The 18,681-nt window shown below is 41.0% G+C and overlaps 1 non-coding gene across 1 annotated transcript; it reads right to left on the bottom strand.

Annotated features, from left to right (window-relative positions):
* Positions 1–12,227: 12,227 nt before the first annotated feature.
* Trnag-gcc lies at positions 12,228–12,299 on the bottom strand. The gene has a single exon. It is a non-coding gene; the product is annotated as a tRNA-Gly (tRNA).
* Between the last annotated feature and the right edge of the window lie 6,382 nt (positions 12,300–18,681).

Here is an 18,681-nt window from a genome sequence, read left to right as displayed (position 1 = left end):
CCTGACACCTCTTGGACACCTCTTGAAAACTCCCCATGTTCTCCTATCTTTGAAGCTATCTATGAGCGCAGAAATGTGTTCCCTCAAAGCTTACAACCCTTACTCAATGTGCCTGATTTTAGAGATCAAATCTATAAAAGATAATTACTATAAAATGAGGTCTGACTTAAGATGGGTCTCTAATCTGATACAATGGACATCCTTGTAGCAAAAGAAAGAGAACAGAACATCTTCCATGTGCATCCACCTAGAAAGAACCATGCAGATAAAGAAAGAGTGTAACTGCTATAGGCAAGGGACCCCTCATAGAAAACAATCAAATAAGCCCAGAATCTGCTGCCCACGATTGTGGTTCTCAACCCCACAATCATTAGAAAAGACATCACTGTTGTTCAATCCATTCAGTCTGTGACATTTTATTGCAGCAACTGAAATAGAATCAAATACTATTCTAACTCTTTCTCAACCATGTAATGTCGTATATCTCAAATAGTAGGACTGCTTGCATGTTCTATAAAGGATCATTCCACAAATACCACTACAGGTATGATCAGGACATAGCTGACTTTATATCAGTTTTTCTAGAAATCAGAAAGTCTTTTTCTTACCCTTGGGGCTGCAATATTAACCGTTTAACAACAGAAAACCTTTCAACTATTAATCTCATTTATTCCTGATTTGCTAAGTATGAGATGGACTTCTGTGTGCACTCCAGCGTAGCAACCTTGGGCTTATCACTGTCTTCTACATGGACTGTGGGACAGAATAATTAATCAAGATTATACTGCAAAATTTTTGCCTAAATAACAGAAAATTTTGCCCAGTTCCGCTTTACATCACCTAATAGTAAGAAATCCCTCAGTAAGGACAATGACTTGAGTGGGCAATCCAACCACTAACTGTTCTGAATTCAATGTAGGATGATCAACAAAAATCTGAACACACAATCATACAATATCATAACAATTTTCATTTCTTACTGATATCTCAATTCTTATTTCACTAAAGTTTATTTGTTAAGTGACAGTTTGTCTTAGTGATATTAACAATGAGTAGGCAAATTAACTGTAACCTCTAGGATGCTCACATCTGTCCTGCATTGCCCATATATTACCTTCTCTTGAGTGTGGTTACTTGTGCCTGTGATAGTGCACGGTCCTGACTCTTATGACTCTGTCCATTATGAATCAATACTGAAAAGATTTTATGTGCTAACCAGCATCTGCAGTCAGTTACTTTTAAGTTCATCAGAAGATTATCCTGGGTAAGCTTGGCCTAGTAAGACAGAAAGATTAACTAAGGAATTAGTGATCAAAGATTCAGAAGAAATTAACAGCTGTGTTGTGAGCAAGTATAAAAAAAAAAGTGAGGAGTCTCTGGGAACTAAGAGCACAGAAATCCTACCCCAACTGACAGCCATGATCAAACTTCAGAGATACACCCAAAAGAGACTGAAAGCTCTTAGAAGATACTGTATCACAGATTAGATGGAAGTCTAGGCCACATCTTGATTTCTACCTGGTGAAAGCCTGAACTTTCCCTTGAAAATAAGTTGAAACAGTCCATCTATGCATGTCCTTTTAAAATTTTCCAACTATGTGTTGGGGGTGGGGGTGGTGAGTGCATGTGAGTGCAGGGGCCTATGGAGGCTACAGGGGGCAGTTCCCCACTGCAGCTACCAACAATTGTGAGCCACTTGACAGTAGTACAGAAAACAAAAGCCAGATCCTGTTATGAAATAGAGTGTGGCAAGGAAGTACCTGGTAGGCCCATGTCCAGGTGTCCTCCTGAGAAATTATACTATGCAACAGCTCTTGCATAAATGGGTTTATTTGAGGGGAGAGGAATGAGTACCTGAAAATGGGGTGGAGGCAGACTAGTGGACATGTAGACAGACAGACAGATGGGAGAAGAGTCATGAGGGCAGAGAAGAGAATGGGGCACAGAGAAGGACAAAAAGGAGAGAGAGACCATCTAGAACACACAAGAACACAGAGAGAAAACTGGGGTGGTTCTTTTATATGCACCCCTCACCCTCCTCCTCCTCCTCCTCCTCCTCCTCCTCCTCCTCCTCTTCCTCCTCCTCCTCTTCCTCCTCTTCCACCACCACCACCACCACTACCACCACCACCACCACCACCACTACCACCACCACCCCTGGCAGCAGCAGGTAATGGCAGCAGGTGATGATGTAAGCTAGGTCCCGAGATGGAGCATAGCAGACTCGCCTGTAAGCTAACATCCTCTCCAACAGCAATACTCTTTACTGTAGATAACTATAGAGCCATCTCTCCAGTCTGGAAATGTATGTTTTTTTAAACTGCTGAGTTTGTGGTAACTTGTTATACTTTGTCGCTGTTCCTGTTGTTGTTGTTGTTGTTGTTAATACAGAGAGTGAATAACATAGACAAAGAACCTGCCTTCATAGGACTTTAAATTCACTGGGAAACATGAGCCACAACTTCCTTGTAAATTCATAACAGTATTTCAACACATGATATGTGCAACAGAAAAAAATCCAGCTGGTAGAGTATAGACGGAGTGGATGGGGAGAACAGCCAAGGAGGAGTATACTCAAAACCAAAAGTCAGCCACAGGAGATAAAAGGAAAGAACATTCCAGGAAGAAGGGAATGGCAAGAGAGAAGGCTCTCCATGTTGGTGGCCATATCATTCCAGAATTAACTCCAAGGGTTTCATGGAGACACTGTTCCATAAGCTCATTCATTTAATGAAGATTTCATTTTATAGAAAAGTATAACTGCCTAAAAAATCTGCTTCAGTAGAATGGGTACTATTGGACATTAATCAGTTTAAGTACCATTAGCAAAAGTTCTAATTATAGTAGCCTTTTAAATTTGGTTTTTCTTCACCTCTGCCATGCAGAAATGTTCCTTACAGAACACAGTACTTTGCACAATGGTAATGCAAAAGGACTGGTAATGAGTTGGGAACATGTCAACTAAATTAAAGGTTGGTGTTGTTTGATTCTTTTGGTGTGGAATGTTGTTTCCTATGAGGAAGGCATAACAATAAAGAACAACTAAACTGCTCAGCCCAGACCACTGATGGATATGTTAGGATCTGCGCTATTACAATCACAACAGAACTGCAGTAACAATAAACATAGCACAAGTGAGGTAGCTTTGGCAGATTTTGTCTAGTTCCCAATACTTATTGAGCTCTGTGCAAAATATGCTGTGTGATGTCTCTAAACCCATGAACTATTCAACAATATGACAGTGTTATTATCACTATTTTTAATAAAGAGATTCATGGTTTAAAAGGCTGATGTTTTCTCAAAAAAATGTACAAATTGTAAGGATGGGAGCAGCGACTTGAATCCAAGTGAATGACTCTAAGCACAGGCTGTCAGCAACTAGTTACAGCACAATATACTAATGACTAAGATGAATTAAGTATTTGCAAAGTGCCAGGCGTTGGGCAAGCTATGGGTAATAACCAATGGAACCCACAGGGTGGTCCTGTGCTATTGTCTCTCATTTCACTATTCACTTTTAGCAGCCTATGGGAGAGGCAAAGAACCCTGTCTAAGGCCACTCTACCTCCCTGAGGTTTAGTCCCTCTGTCCTAAGACACTAGTACAGGGATGTGACCGAAGTCAGGCTGTCACCACAGCCCACACTGTGAGCCACCACACTATGCTCCTGTGCCCTTTGATCCGAGAGCAATCCATAATTGCTGCAAATGTGCCTGACATATTTTCTGTTCTCTTTTACTGTGGCAAATTTGTATAGCCAAATTAATTATATTTGGACATTTTTTAACTCACCCTTAATCATGAATTTCTTTAATTAGTTTGAGTTGCCTTTCTTCCTTCCCAGTGGACTCTGATTCTCTCAGGGCCTGGTTGGTGTTGGAGGTGGGGGTTGGGTTAAGGTGAGCCCTCCTGCTCCTCTTAAAATTTCAACTCTGACTTGTAATTCAAGTGTCATGCTTCACAATTGAAGTTAATAGAATCAATTAAAGCCAGTGTGGCTCAGTAGCCTGCAAAATAACCTATTGAAGGAAGTATTTTGTAAATGTGAGGCTAATGAGACGGGGGAGGTCCTCTTATTGCAAGAAAAGGAAGAGTCTCTGGTCTAAATGAAGTCCTGTATTTCTCAGCCTCAGCAAGGTGGAGGGGCCATACCCAAAGGGCACACTTTGGTTAAGTAAAGAAGCCTCCTCTTTGAATCAGTTAGAATGTAACTACCCACAATCCATTCAGCCAAAGGGAGGGATATGCTCTGGAATGTGGAAATGCAGATCCCCAAAGGAAACACCTGTCAGTGTTTACTCAGCTTGTCGGGAAGGGAGGCCTGGGGTCTTCCATAATGCTTTCCAAGTTGTGGGTTGTGGTCCATTAGCAGGTCAGGAAATCTAATTACGAGATACTGGCTGAGATTTCCAACAGGAGGGATTGGTGTGTTGTATGAAGCAAAGTTTAATATTGTTTTATAATATTATTTCTGCTGTAAACTTCTAAATATATATTTATGTTCCTGTTAGTAAACATGCAGTTTTTGAAATGTTGCCCTTTGTGGATCTGTTTTAAAGCCATTGATATACTGATCTTATGTTTCCTAAGTCACAGAAGTTTGTATTTTGTGCTACCATAAATTACCGTCAAAATGGGAAAACTTAGGAACAGTATTTTTACTCTTTCAAACTTAAAATATCATAAAGGTAGTAGGATTTTTATTCCACAAAGTCAACATTTTTAACATAAAAATAACAGTGAATTGGTATAGTTATACACAACTGTAATTCCAATATTTGGGAAGTAGAGACAGGACAACTGGAAGTTCAAAGCCACCCTGTGATATCAAAGACTCTGTCTTAAGAACACACACACACAAAACTTTTAAAGGAGCAGTAATATGATCACAAAATAAATTACACTCTTTTAAATTAAATGTTTTTAGTATAATGAATTCATTGCTTTTCTTTCGGGCATTTTCACTACAGGTTCATGAAATCCCGTTAGCCAAGCATTGGAGAACACATGTAAACATGCCCAAGGTACGAATGAGCACTGTGTAGACTTAGTGACACCTCAAAGATATCTTTGGATATCTGTGTTGTGCTGTTCCAGCACCTTCTCATCTCCTACCACATGGGGAACAACCAGGGGGTCTGGGACACTGGGCAGCACTATCTCTCTGTTGGTTAATATGGATAAGTATAGGGTCATAAATGGTTCCCCAGTGAAACCAAACAATGCAAGTCAACTTCCCCAAACTTTTATCATGCAAGCATGAGTGAGATTACATTTCTGGACCCAGAAATTGAAAAACTGAATACTGCAGATTCTGTTACTCTGAGAAACCCTTGAATAGTACTCGTGTTGGGGACCAGCTGTGGTTTCCCATCCAGTTTCCTCCCTCAGTGTGTCCAGGCACCAGACTAGTCACCCTTCCAGGAAACCTTTTTATCTTTGCCATCTCAGCTTCTTCTGAGCTTGTGCTTGACTCTGACCTTCTTCCCCTCCATCCCCCGAGCCTACTTCCAGCAGCAGCTGTAAGTGGCTCTTTTGGCCACTTTCTATCACTTCCATCTTTCGGTTGCTTTCACTGTCTCTGTGACTAAGAAAACCACCCAGAAGCTCCTTTAACCACAACTTTTAAGGGAACATAATTACAATCTGACTGTTTTGAAGTATCAAAGACCAGAGTGTGCATTCCCTCAGCCCCCAAGATCTAATTTATAAATTTTGAAAACTAGAGCCTGACTTTATTTACCTCTGAACTACACATATTAAAAGTATACAAACAAATTAGCAATATGCTAAAAATTTAAGAAACTTCATTATTCATTTTATATTAAACATGTTAACATATAATATATATGGTATATATCAAAAAAATACCCCAATGAAACACAATTCAATTCATTTAAAAGTGGAGTCTATAACACTTAAGCCAAGAAATACTTCTCTAACAATCATTTTAACTTACTATATACCCTTGGAAATAATATAATTATATTTCTCTTAAAATAAAGATCTTATAATTTACATAATATTTTTCCTAAGCTAAATCAGGCTTCCTTTCATTTAAGTTAAATTAGTTCAATCTTGTGTCAGGGATATTTACACTAGTTTCTTCAACTAGCTTTATTACCCTCTCTCTGCCCTGATTCTTTTAAAGGTCAGTCCCTGAACTGGAAAAACTCCATCTTCCCATGTTTTTATTTCTTACACCCTGCAGAGGAATGAAGTTAGCAGTGAGAAATGGGCATGCCCATCACCCGTTATACTATACACTATAGTTCTGAAGTAGCTGCTGCAATGAACTGTGGGAACTAGGCTGAGTGTTTGCTTGAAAAGCCCTCCAGATGCAGGTGGACATCTTTTATGATCGTCAAAGGCTCAGCTGTCTATCCTTTGTCTCTGAAGCTCCTAGAAGACTGGCTTGCTGTTGTACTGTTTTGCTTTGTTTTGCTTTGCTTTGCTTTGCTTCTAAAATCTTCCATTGTAGTACTTAATCCTTGCATCTGTCCCACTGGACTTAAATTCCATGGAGAGTTCCTTCTCATCTTTAATGTATCTTTGTGTTTTTCTCAGTTTCTCACTCATGGTTGTTTAAAGGGTCCTAAATATAGGAAACAAGAACGTTTATGGAATTGAATTAAATCCTTCAGTTAAAACCTTTTTTGTCACAAATGAAGAATCCCATTCAGCACATGGCCACTGCTCAGTGCCATCCAGATAAGAGTAGGAACTGGAAAATGAAGGCCAACTCTTTTGATTCCTCAGCTCTCTGGACCATGACACTGTGTCAAACCACCTCTCAGCTGGGAGAAGTGGTAAGACGCAGTGATCAAAGAAGGCTTTGTTGTTTGTCCAAGTTGTTTTTAAAGAATTTGAGATAATACTAACATAATTACTATGCAAAAATGTGTTAAAGTAGTCATTGAGTTATAAACTGGTCACAATAGAAAAGGCCTTGGAAATACAATATACTAGTTTCACAAGAATGAAAGGAAAACCTAATGTCTCTAAAGCTCCTTTTGCATTTTAACACATGTTCTCTGTTAACAGTGAGGTCTGCTGCAGGGGTTATATCTATGTCATAGCTCACAATTATTTTGAAAAGAGAATCTCAGAGTACATGGAAATAAAACGGCCAAGTACTTGGGAGAGTTAGTCAGCCACTTTCCCTGCTCTTGTTATCGGTGCCGTTGCCTTAGTTTCTAACTTGTTCAGTATTAGGAGTCATTTCTTCTTCTTCTTTTCTCCTTCTCCTTCTCCTTCTCCTTCTCCTTCTCCTTCTCCTTCTCCTTCTCCTTCTCCTTCTCCTCCTCCTCCTCCTCCTCCTCCTCCTCCTCTTCTTCCTCCTCTTCCTCCTCCTCCTCTCCTCCTCCTCCTCTTCCTCCTCCTCCTCATCCTCTTCCTACTTGTCCTTTTCCTCCTTCTCCTCCTCTTCCTCTTCCTTTTTCTTTTTCTTCTTCTTCTTTCTAGTGGAAAAATGCTACAGCTGCTACTAAGACAACAGTTCTTTGAACCCAATATGTATGAGAGAGGAATTTGGAATCACATATTTTTGGCATTCAGGGATAGTTTAAGATGGTTCAAGTACCTCTAAGTGTAACACAGCAGGCAAAGGCCCTCGCCACCCTCATTGTTTGCCTACAAAGGTATTTTATTGCTGAAACATGCTGCACCATGCTGCCAAAATACTCTTGATGAAGAGTATTTGTAGCAGTGGCTTCTCTAGAGACATAGCTCTACTTTAACCAGAGCTCCTAAGTTTCAGCATGAAAATGTAGAAATTCCGGGAGGGAGGGGATGATTTATATGTAATTTATAGAAATCCATTATGGAATGTTCATTAACTCAAAAACAGAAGAATGAGAGGAAATGGTTTTATAGTGCTATGATAAGGATTTAAATTATGTATGACAAGGAGCTTCCTGACAAGTAGCAGGCTTGGTTACCAAAGTGGCTCTGGAATTTCCTTCCCTAGTTCTCAAATTAATATTACTTCCTTTTAAGACGGTGTAAGAAGTCTATGTTGTTAATTTGGAACTTTGCTTGTGTGTTTGTGACCTTATTTGTTTGAAATATAATACAAAATTATATTTCTTGACCACTCACCATACTTTACAAAACATATTCAAAAGTGATAATTTAAAAATAAGCCGGGGGTGGGGCAAAAAGCCCTATTGACTGCACACAGGGACCCCAATGGAGGAGTTAGAGAAAGGACTGAAGGAGCTGAAGGGGTTTGCAACCCCATAGGAAGAACAACATTATCAATCAACCAGATCCCCCAAAGCTCCCAGGGACTAAACTACCAATCAAAGAGTACACATGGAGGGATCCATGGCTCCAGCAGCATATGTAGCAGAGGGTGGCATTGTCTGGCATCAATAGGAGGAGAGGCCCTTGGTCCTGGGAAGGTTCGATGCCCCAGGGTAGGGGAATGCCAGGGCAGTGACGTGGGAGTGGGTGGGTGCTTGCGGGGGTGCCCTCATAGAAGCAGGGGGAAAGGAATAACATTTGAAATGTAACTACATAAAATATCCAATAAAAAATGGGGAAAAAAAGAAAAAAAGAACCGAAGACCAAAAAAAAGCCCTATTACATTCTGAAACATGCGTGATCTAATGAATCCCTAAGCTTTCATTAATGGTGAGCATTCAGGGGTGCTTTAATCAGCACCGTGGAAGAGGATGAGGGCAAGTGAAGCAGAAGAGCCCTCCTCTTCTCCAAGCATCAGCTCAGCTGCAAAAACTCTGCCTACTTCTTCGATGTATTTTTTTTTCATAGTCCTAAAATACTTTGAGACAATATCTATTCAAGAACTGTATTGTAAGGAAAGCTTTTATTACGATGATAGCCTTTTAATTTAATGCTCTTTGCCATAGTTCCTGTTTGCTTCAGGGGTCTGCCATAAGGAAAATAAAGCTACAAGTTATTGTGATGATTGTGGTTTCCTGAAGCTGAAAGACACAACTGCAACACTTCATTAGGTATTGCCTAGTATTGTCTTCTAATTGTTTCTTGTACGTAAATCTTGCTTATCCCAGCTGAAGACTCAGAACTTCTTCAGAATTATGATCTTGATTTATGTTTCTTTCACATTATCTAAGAGTCTAAGACTGTGCTGAGCACCTAACTGCTCATTTAAGGAAGATTAATTTATCTGTAAGTTAGCTGCTCACCCTCATATATTTTCCTAACATCTATCACATTGTATGTGTGAATGAGCACAGTGAAGAGTAACAGCAGAAGAGGTATAAACTCTGAATATCCAACAAGACGTCACATGTTTTCAAAATATGAAATCATCTCTTCAAAGCCAAGAGAATGATACAGAAACTTGAGTTCATAAGACCCTTTAATGATTTTTATGCTTAACACAAATGCTGCTTGCCAAGCCCTGGCCCAAACACTGATTCATTCTCCATGACAATTTATAACTATAAAGATTACTATTATCCTCGTTTTGTAATAAGAAACTGGGATCAAAAAAAGGAGACTCATTTGTCCAGTGTCAAACATGCAACACTGCCAAAATGTGACCTGGGAAGTGTGGCTTGAGAATTCATGACCATAGATATTTTGTTTCCTGAGAGAAAAAGATGGATCAGAAGAAAAGGACATGCCATGACTAGCTCAAAGGCTGGACCCTCCTAAACCTTCCCCTGATGGCAAACACTCTCTTTCAGTACCACTGAGATTCCTAAACCTTTACCTGCTACTCCAGGCCCAATCACGGAAGTGACAATTGTCCACTTACCTGAATTCTTACGTGGCTGGTTGATTTTCTCTCCTGTACCTTTTATGTTCCATCCTTCTCCCTCTGGAACATTGTGATGCTCTCTCTCCTCCTCTCTCCCAAATCCTAGCCCGAGCAAATCTAAGGCTCTTGCCCTGTCTCCTTTTGCCCAACCATTAGCCACTGGCATCCTTTTGATCAAAAACTAGGGACAAGGACCTTCAGCATTTAGACATAAAGATTTTCAATTAAATCGAAGCATTAGAACCAATCCCCAACATCACTCTGAAGGATTTATCCTGCTTCATTGTTTCTCTAGCACAATTCTACTCTTGAGGATGCATGCTTCATAAGAGCTGGGACTTTGTCTCTTGATCACTGGTATATTCCTAGTACCTAACACTCACTCAAATACTAATTGTTGAGCACATAAAATAATGAATTATGAATGAACAATGTGCTCACCTCAGCTTGCACCAGAATTCTTAAGAAAAGAAGAATCTGGTTTTTGTGTTTTTAAAAAAAGAAAAAAGTCTTTTGTGACTAGACAATAAACCCAACATTTAACTAACATTTCTCTTTGTGAACTGGGGATGAGGAACTAAGGAGAAAACATAAGGAAAGAAGAAGCCCTCACATCAGAAATCTCCTTGGCTGACCTTGAAAGTCCATAGACATCAACTCTACTTATGAACACTATATGTCAGGATTATCTGACTTCAGGAAGGATTTATGTTCACAACTGAGCAAGCACTAAATGAAACATGGAAAACTATGCACACATAAGAGCCAGAGAAGGCATTAAGAATGAAACCTCGGGATGGAGAGATAGCTCAATAGGTAAAAGTACTTGCTCCCCAAACCTGGCAACTTGACTTAAATCCCCAAAACCCACATAAAAGCTGGAAATAGTGGCACACATTTATAAACCAGCATCCCTGCCAGCCAGAAACTTACAGGACAAGTATCTAGTAAATCAGAAGCAACAAGAGAGACCTTGCCTTAACAAAGTAGAAGGAAAGAAACCACTCTTAAAGGACGTGCTCCCACCCTCCCAGCCCCCACAATCCATACTCCCATCCCACCTCCAAACCCACACACACAACCCACCTCCATCAGAAATGGGCAGAGACACCTTATTTTGTTGATGGTGCTGTTCTTACATCAGCCGGGCAGAGCTCATGGCATTCCTTTGTGCGTCCTAGGTTGGCTTGGTGGCCAAAGCTGTCTTATGCCTAGGATTCATAAAAGTCAAATCAAATCTAGGTAGTGCAGCACAGAAAGAGGAAGCCAGACAGAGATCTTCAGACTGCCACCCACAGACCTGCCCTACAGCACATGGCACATGGCACAGATGGGCTATAGACACCCGCTTGTCACCATGCAGCACAACACAGATGTAGGATGTTACCAGGGGCCGCAAGCCATGTAGTACATGATGGTCAGATGGGAGAGAAAGAGAAATGGAGCAGCTTGAGCATTATGAAGAGAGATGGGGCTGGATGCTCAAGGTGGAGAGTAGTCTGTTGTGAGTGGTCAACCTGGCCACCAGGGGCCGTGGTGAAGTCCCAGTCTGAGCTACCACTGAGGGCTAATTCTGAGTCCATAACTATGCAGAAATGGGGTTCAGTTCCAATGTCTGTGGCTCATATTACCACTAGAGATTATGGATGTCCATGGTTGGGGCAGGTCCCAGGGACTATGTGGATGTCCAGGAGTTGTGTATAATTGGCCCTGCCCCTCAATGGTGCTCTGGAAAGCTGTCTTCATTTCTCACCAACAGTAGCACTTGGGAAAGCAGACCCTGTGCCTTACCCAGACAACACAGTGAAGCTGGTTCTCGTGGCAGGGGTGTAGATAAACCAGCTCAAGGGTATGAATGTGGGAAATGTGACCCATGCCATTCACCTGCTGTAGGGTGGCAAGGGTACAGAGGTTATGCCTCCCTCCTCCATACCTCATCACTTCTAGCAGTCAGGGAAGCTGCCACAGGATCATGCACTTAGGAGAGCTCTCCCTACCACTCTCCAGCTGTAGCACTCAGGAGAGCAGGCTCTACAGCTGTTCCAAAGCTGTCAAGGATCTCCATGACACAGGGCACCTCAGAGCTGACCCTGGTGGTTGAAGTTTAGGTGAGCCCCAAAAGTAAGAGTGTGGGAGAGTTGATCCTGCCATTTGTCTGCTATCAGGTGGCATGGGTGACACCTCCTGCACCAGTGACGTCATATTCAAGGGCCAGAGGCCAGACAACTCCTGCATCGTTACTGAGGCAACCGCTCCACTCCCAGGATTCACCTGTCTCGCTCACCTACACCTGGGAAGTTACAGGTCATCACTCACATAAATAATTGAGACCGCCCCAACCTCGCTTTCTTCCTCTTCTCTTCGCTCGCCATCTTCCCGCTCCTCTCTCCCACTCCCCTCCCTAAATAAACCCTCTCCCGTGGAACCAGATCAGCCTGTGTTTTCTGTCCAAACCGCGCCCGAAGTCTAACATTGGTGCATTGGCCGGGAATTGAACCCAGGCCTCCCGAGTGGCAGGCGAGAATTCTACCACTGAACCACCCATTGCTCCTCACCACCTGCAATAGTCAGGAAAGCTGACCCATGGGTCACAAGAGTGCATGGGCTGGCCCTGTCCCTCATCAGCTGCAGCACTCAGGAGATCTGGCCCTATACCTTATCTGGGCAGTAGAGCTGGCCCTTTGGTGCTGCAGATAAGGGAGACCCAGCAGACTGATCAACTCAGCTACTACCCAGGCCCAAATCCAGGGCTCTGAATTGACCCACCCTCGAAATCTATGTCATCTACAAATGGTTGGGAAGTGTGTAGGGGCCATTGCTGCTGTTCCAAAACTACAGGATCTCCGTGACACAGGGCAACAGCAGGATAACTGGGAAGAGTCACAATAAGGATCCAATATTGAAGGTGTCACAGAAGCCAAACATTTTGAACCAGACCGATGACTCATTGTAAGGAACATTTGCAAGTAAAAATGTGTGAACAGAGGAATATGCCATGGAGATATACTGTGATATTTTACTACAGCTTCCACAATGAGATGTTTTCTATGCTTTGGGGTTTTAGTTTTGTTTTTGTTTTTTTGTTTGTTTTTTTGTTTGTTTTGTTTTGGCTTTTTATTGTTGGTGTGTGTGTGTGTGTGTGTGTGTGTTTGAGCACACACGCATGCACACACACTTATATATTAATAGGGGAGAAGTTGCAAGCACAAAGGGTAGATATGAGGGGACAGGAAGGTGTGTGAGACTGGATGCATGGTGTGAAACACACAAAGAATCAATAAAAGGTTTAAAAAATAAACTAAAGACAAGAATAAAATTGTTCTCTGACTTCCACATGTATGTCAACAAATGAAAGCAGGTGCTTGCATGAGTGTGCAAGCATGCACACACACATATACCTATCCACACTCACACTTACACACTACACACACACAGTAAAGTTACATTTAATTTTTAAAAAGGAAATCCTGGGCTGGAGAGATGGCTCCGTGGTTAAGAACACTGACTGCTCTTCTAGAGGTCCTGAGTTCAATTCCCAGCAACCACATGGTGGCTCACAACCATCTGTAATGGGATCCAATACAGTCTTCTGGTGTGTATCTGAAGACTGCTACAGTATGTACTCATATAAATAAAAATAAATAAATCTTTTTTTTTAAAAAAAAGGACGTTCCTTCTAGATTCTTGAAGTTCTTAGAGTTCCCCTAATTCCAGCACAGAGCAGTGGATAGGAACTACATTACATGTCAGCAACTTATTGACTTCTATACTTCTTTGTTATGAATTGCTCCATTGATGTAATTTTAGAAAATATTTTATTATTTTATGTTTCTAAATGTTTTGCTTGAATGTATGTCTGAGCATCACAAGTGTGCCTTGGCCACTGGTACAGAGGCCAGAAGAGATCATCAGATCCCCTGCTACTAGAGCTACAAAATGTTAGCTATCATGAGGGTTCTGGGAATCAAACCCAAACCCCAGGTCCTCAGGAAGAGGAGCAAGTACTTATAACAGGATGAAGAATCCATGAGGTTCACCCAAGTATGGCCAGATGATCCTCTGAGTATACTTTTCTTTATTCATACAGCTTTTTAATCATATTCCTATGTTTTTAACCCACTCTCTTTAATATTAAACCCAGAATTAATAATTAATTTGTTTCTTAATTTAAGAGTTATTATAGAACTCCGTTTTATGGTGTTTATTGTTTTAACTGCCTATGTTGTGCTGTGACAAAATATTCTGACAATATCACTCTAAGAAAGAGAGGAGTTATTTTGCCTAAGAGTCCAGGAAGCAGTCCATCATGGTAGAGAAACTGTGGTGGTCAGAGACTGAGGCAACAGGTCACACTATATTGACAGTCCAGGACCTCAGTTTATGGAATGATGCCACCCACCTTTAGTGTAGGTTTCCCTACCTCTGATAAGCTAGTCTAGATGATCCCTCATAAGCATTCCCAGAAGTTCATCTCCTACGTGATTCTAGATTGTGTCCAATTAATGATATCAACTATCACAGCTATCAGAGGAGTTGAGCTATAGGAACAATAGACATGACAAAGAGGAAGAAGCAGGACTGAAAGACCTCAACCTGCACAAGAAACAACAAGCAACTAAGGGATGCTGGGAGTGGGAAATAGTCACGGGGGGAAAATCACAACAGTTAGTTATCCAATAGCAAATGGTCAGCCCTGGGAAGATACAAACATACAAGTAACATTACACAGACTGGAGGATGGGGTAGGGAGAGAGCAAACAAGGAAGGGTGTATGGGATGGTTAGGAAGGAGAAAGGGGGAAATAGTGTAATTGCATTACAATCTCAAAAATAAAATAAGTAAAACTTAAAATACACTAATAGATGGTTTCTAATACATAGACTGCTAAAATCAATTCTTTAAAACATGTGCTTTCAAGGCAACTTCATGTTCTCAAAATTGTATTGTCAGTTGTAATATATCATGAAACTTGGTGACATAAAATATTTGGACCCCACTGTAGTTATTGTAGATAATATACTCAAATGCCCTGAGGTCTGACTCCTGCTCAAGAGAAAATTCAACTTTAGAAAGATTTTTAAACTCTAGTATGCAAGCTCAGATGAAAATGTATTGAGAAGCCAGCTCTGCTTTCTTTGCTTTTCTGGTCACTTAGGAAAGGGACCTTCACTGCTACAGGTCCATCGTTGAGTGTGCCTATCACCATCAAAGTAATAGGACCAATAATCCCAATAATGCTATATAGGTGTAAATGGAAAAGACCAATCAAAGAAACATTACCCTGAAGCTAGTTTAATTGTGATGCTGGCACAATGAAGCAAGAATTTAGTCATGTTTGAAATGAGTTAACACGTAGAGATTGGTATCAAAGCCCTGACTAGTAGTAAAGTAGGCATTTTCCTACAGAGACTCCTGAGCTCGCTTGACTTAGATGCCTAAGGTAGGGTAGAGAATTAGAAGTCCTCATCACACTCTGGCATACTTTCACATCTTGACTGCAACAGAAACAATCACCCTTCTCTATGCACTGTACCTGGATGTACATGATTAAACTGAAAAGAATTTAGAAGACACACCTCTAGGAGTTATAGAGAGTGGGTTATGGAAGGTTTGCTGAGGAGTAGAGATATACTATGAATGTGATTGTTACCTTTCCCTTTAGGTTCTGGTCTAAATAAAAAGGAGAAAACAAAGATCATACCCTCCCTTTCCTCTCTCACGGATTCCTCACTGCAAGGTGACTAGCTATGTCATGCTCTTGCTCCCACAGAGAGAGCCATACATACCATCATGACTGCTCACCCAGGATGGACTGTGAGGTCAGATAAACCTTTCTTTTCTTTAAGGTATGTGGCATGTAGACCTTATATTTCTCTAACTGCCTATTTTTCCCACTAAGGAAGCGCTTAAGAGTAGAAAATAGGTGCCACTCACTCATCTTTGCACACCCCAGGACCTAGCTTTTATCTCCCATTCAATATGTGTTTTCAACCATAAACTCCCCATCCTGCATTTAATGGCTGCAACAATTGTTATCAGTCATATCAGTCACATGGTCAGAAACATTCAAGATGCCTTTCATTGCTCATTGCATTGTAAGTCTATATACTACCTAATTTGTAAATGAACTGCACAAAATGTAATTTAAGTTGTTAAAATTCTTCTAAAACTGATTGCTTTATACCAATTTCTCTCAGGAAGACACGGGACTTGGTTTAAGATAACACAAGAGAAAAGTTTGGATGCTCACAGTTATCTCAAATTCTAGCTTACTCTTGGTATTATATTCTGTAATTATTATTTTTTTTTTAGGACAAGAAGGGTTTCTTTTAGATAGCTTCTCATAATTCCCACAATGACCACAGCCTTCAGTTTTATGTGCAATAGCCCTTCTGAAGTGTGCATTTACACCATGGTAGATCTTGTCCAAAGATGGTGACAATATTCTCTCCTGTGACACTCAAACTTGCTAGAGGAAGGGAAAGTGGTGGAGTCAGTTCCCCATCTCTGAATCTAAGCTGTGTTATGGCCTGCTTGGGCCACAGAACGCTGTGGATTTGCCAAGTTGGGAGTTTCAGATTCTGCCCTTAAAACTGTCCATAGCTTTTGCTTTTAATCCCTTATAACTCTAAGGCACCACAGAAAGAAATCTAGTTTCCCCATAGAGAAGTCAGACAGTTTCTAGAACCTAAGTAGCTGAAGAGAGAGTTCTAGACAGCTCAGCAGTGGCACCAAGTATGAATAAGGCCATGTCATCTCAGATTCCTCACCTCAAACTGCAGCTGAAAGAGCAAGCAGGGCAAAGATGACTGTCCCAGTTGAGTGTTGCCAAGACAACCAAAGAGTCATGAGTGAGTGACGATGTGGTTGTTACTATAAACCACTGAATCTTAGGCTGGCTTGTTACAAAACCCATAGGCCACTGATTGAAATAGCATTTGTGCTTTTCAAGATTAACTTAAAACATAAATAAGTTCAGAGACAGGCATGATGGTACCTACCCATAATCCTGTCTAAGAAGTCTGAGTCAAGAGCACTGCTTTTAGTTTTAGAGCAACCTGGGCTACAGAAAGAAACCAATCTCAACCAAACAAATAATCCATATATGAACCTTCTTATTCTGTGCTTTGATATCTCACACCCATCCCTCCACTGTTTCTATCTCATTGTACAATATCCAACAATGCAATGCAAAATTCGTGTGAATCAATGGAAAATTCAGAGGGAAGTTATTATAATGTGAAATTGCAAGTCTTTCAAAATATGAAATTATAAAATTGATGAAGGTAATGTCAGAGGGGGCCCTTGAGTCATGGGCAGCTCCTACAACAGACAAGGATCTGCAGCTGTAATAGTTAACATTTGGGAGAAGAAATTTATGTGCATGACAGCATGTAAGAGCTTCAGAGGGAATGCCTGGGATGTCACCATGTAGAAGAGCCTCTTGAAAAACTGATAAAGTCCTCCAATATTTTTGAAATAATGACTCTCTATGATTTGCCCACAAAAGTAAAATGTAAGAGGACATAGTATCATGATACCATATAATTTTGTTAGAAAACTAAGCTTCTGAAAATCAACACCAGATTCATGGGGGTTTTTTGTTTGTCTGTTTGTTTGTTTTAATATTTAACACATCAGTTTCCAACTAAAATACACAAAATAGAAGTTAAGTTTGTTTCAGAAATTTAAAAAAAAATCTTAAAAGGCACAAGCAATCAAATCTTCTTTTGGCATTTTGTAATCTTGGTTTTTAAAGGTCTCACTTTAAGTCTGTGGTGGAGGCTACCAATTATCTGAGGAAACTGGAAGCCTCTATAATGTCTGTAATTCCTCTTCTTAATGAGCAGGTACTCACTGAGGGTCCTGACACATGTTCTGTGAATTCTACATCTGACTGAGGATAAGGCAACCAATGGATATACCGCCATAAGGGCTACTGTTTCTTCAGTTTACATAGAGGTATTGCCATTAAGAAGCACACTGTCCCATGATCAGTCCCTGACCCAGTACTAGCTGGCATTTGTTCTTCAAATCCTTCATAGCATGCCTGCAACAAACCTCCTGCCAAAAGCACTATCACAGTCTGAACACATTTAAGACTAATTCAAGCATGTAAAGTCGTTTTAGGAAATGAGTCCCACATCCCAGGGGCCCGGCTAAGGAGGGCCACATGTGAGAACAGATGTGCCACTTCACTGAGCAAGAATCTTGAAACGTCATGCGTTAGATCCACTCAAACTCAACCTGGCTCGAAGTCACACTTCTGGACCTGTGTCAATAAATACCTCGCAAAGATGGGAATTGAGAAACACTCTGCATGGATTCAGAATTACTGAAGACAAATAAGCACTTTCTTTCTTTAAAGGGACTACTTGAGGAGAGGGGCTCTACCTTCCATCCTCTAAAAAAGCACTCATTCAAGAGATTTCCATCTCTTATATAACAGTTCACAGTAAGCAATGCCACTTGTCTTAACATCCCTGAGTCTAAGCTCTTTCAAGTTGGATTGCATCCCATCTTGCAAAGAGGACAGGACACCAAGCTGGGTTCCTTGTCTGTGTCCAAGTAATCTCCTGCGCTTTGCAAATGAGAAACTAACACCACCAGCCTGGCAGCACAGACCCTTTCAACTCTACATCTCCCCTGAGGGCACTCAGTGTTCTGCGACCTAGCAGTCAGCTCTGGGGTAAGAGCAAACAACTCTGTCTGTTACAATAACTTGTATCCAGGAAAAAAAACAGGCGCTCTGTAACATAGCAGCCGGAGAAAAGTTTACTACCTTTAGCCAATCGGAGGCTGGGGAACTCTGCCAAGTTAACATGTTTCTCTCCGCCTCTAGATGAACTCATGATTGAAATATGGCATTGAACTTTTTTTTTTAAGGGAAGGGGTGTAGGAAAGAAAAGCTACTGCGGAAAAGAGCTCGG

This window comes from Grammomys surdaster, unplaced genomic scaffold, assembly GCF_004785775.1.
Source record: "Grammomys surdaster isolate TR1022 unplaced genomic scaffold, NIH_TR_1.0 165, whole genome shotgun sequence".
Lineage (NCBI taxonomy): Eukaryota > Metazoa > Chordata > Mammalia > Rodentia > Muridae > Grammomys > Grammomys surdaster.
Note: the sequence above shows the minus strand (reverse complement) of the source record. Positions and strands in the feature narration are given on the sequence as shown.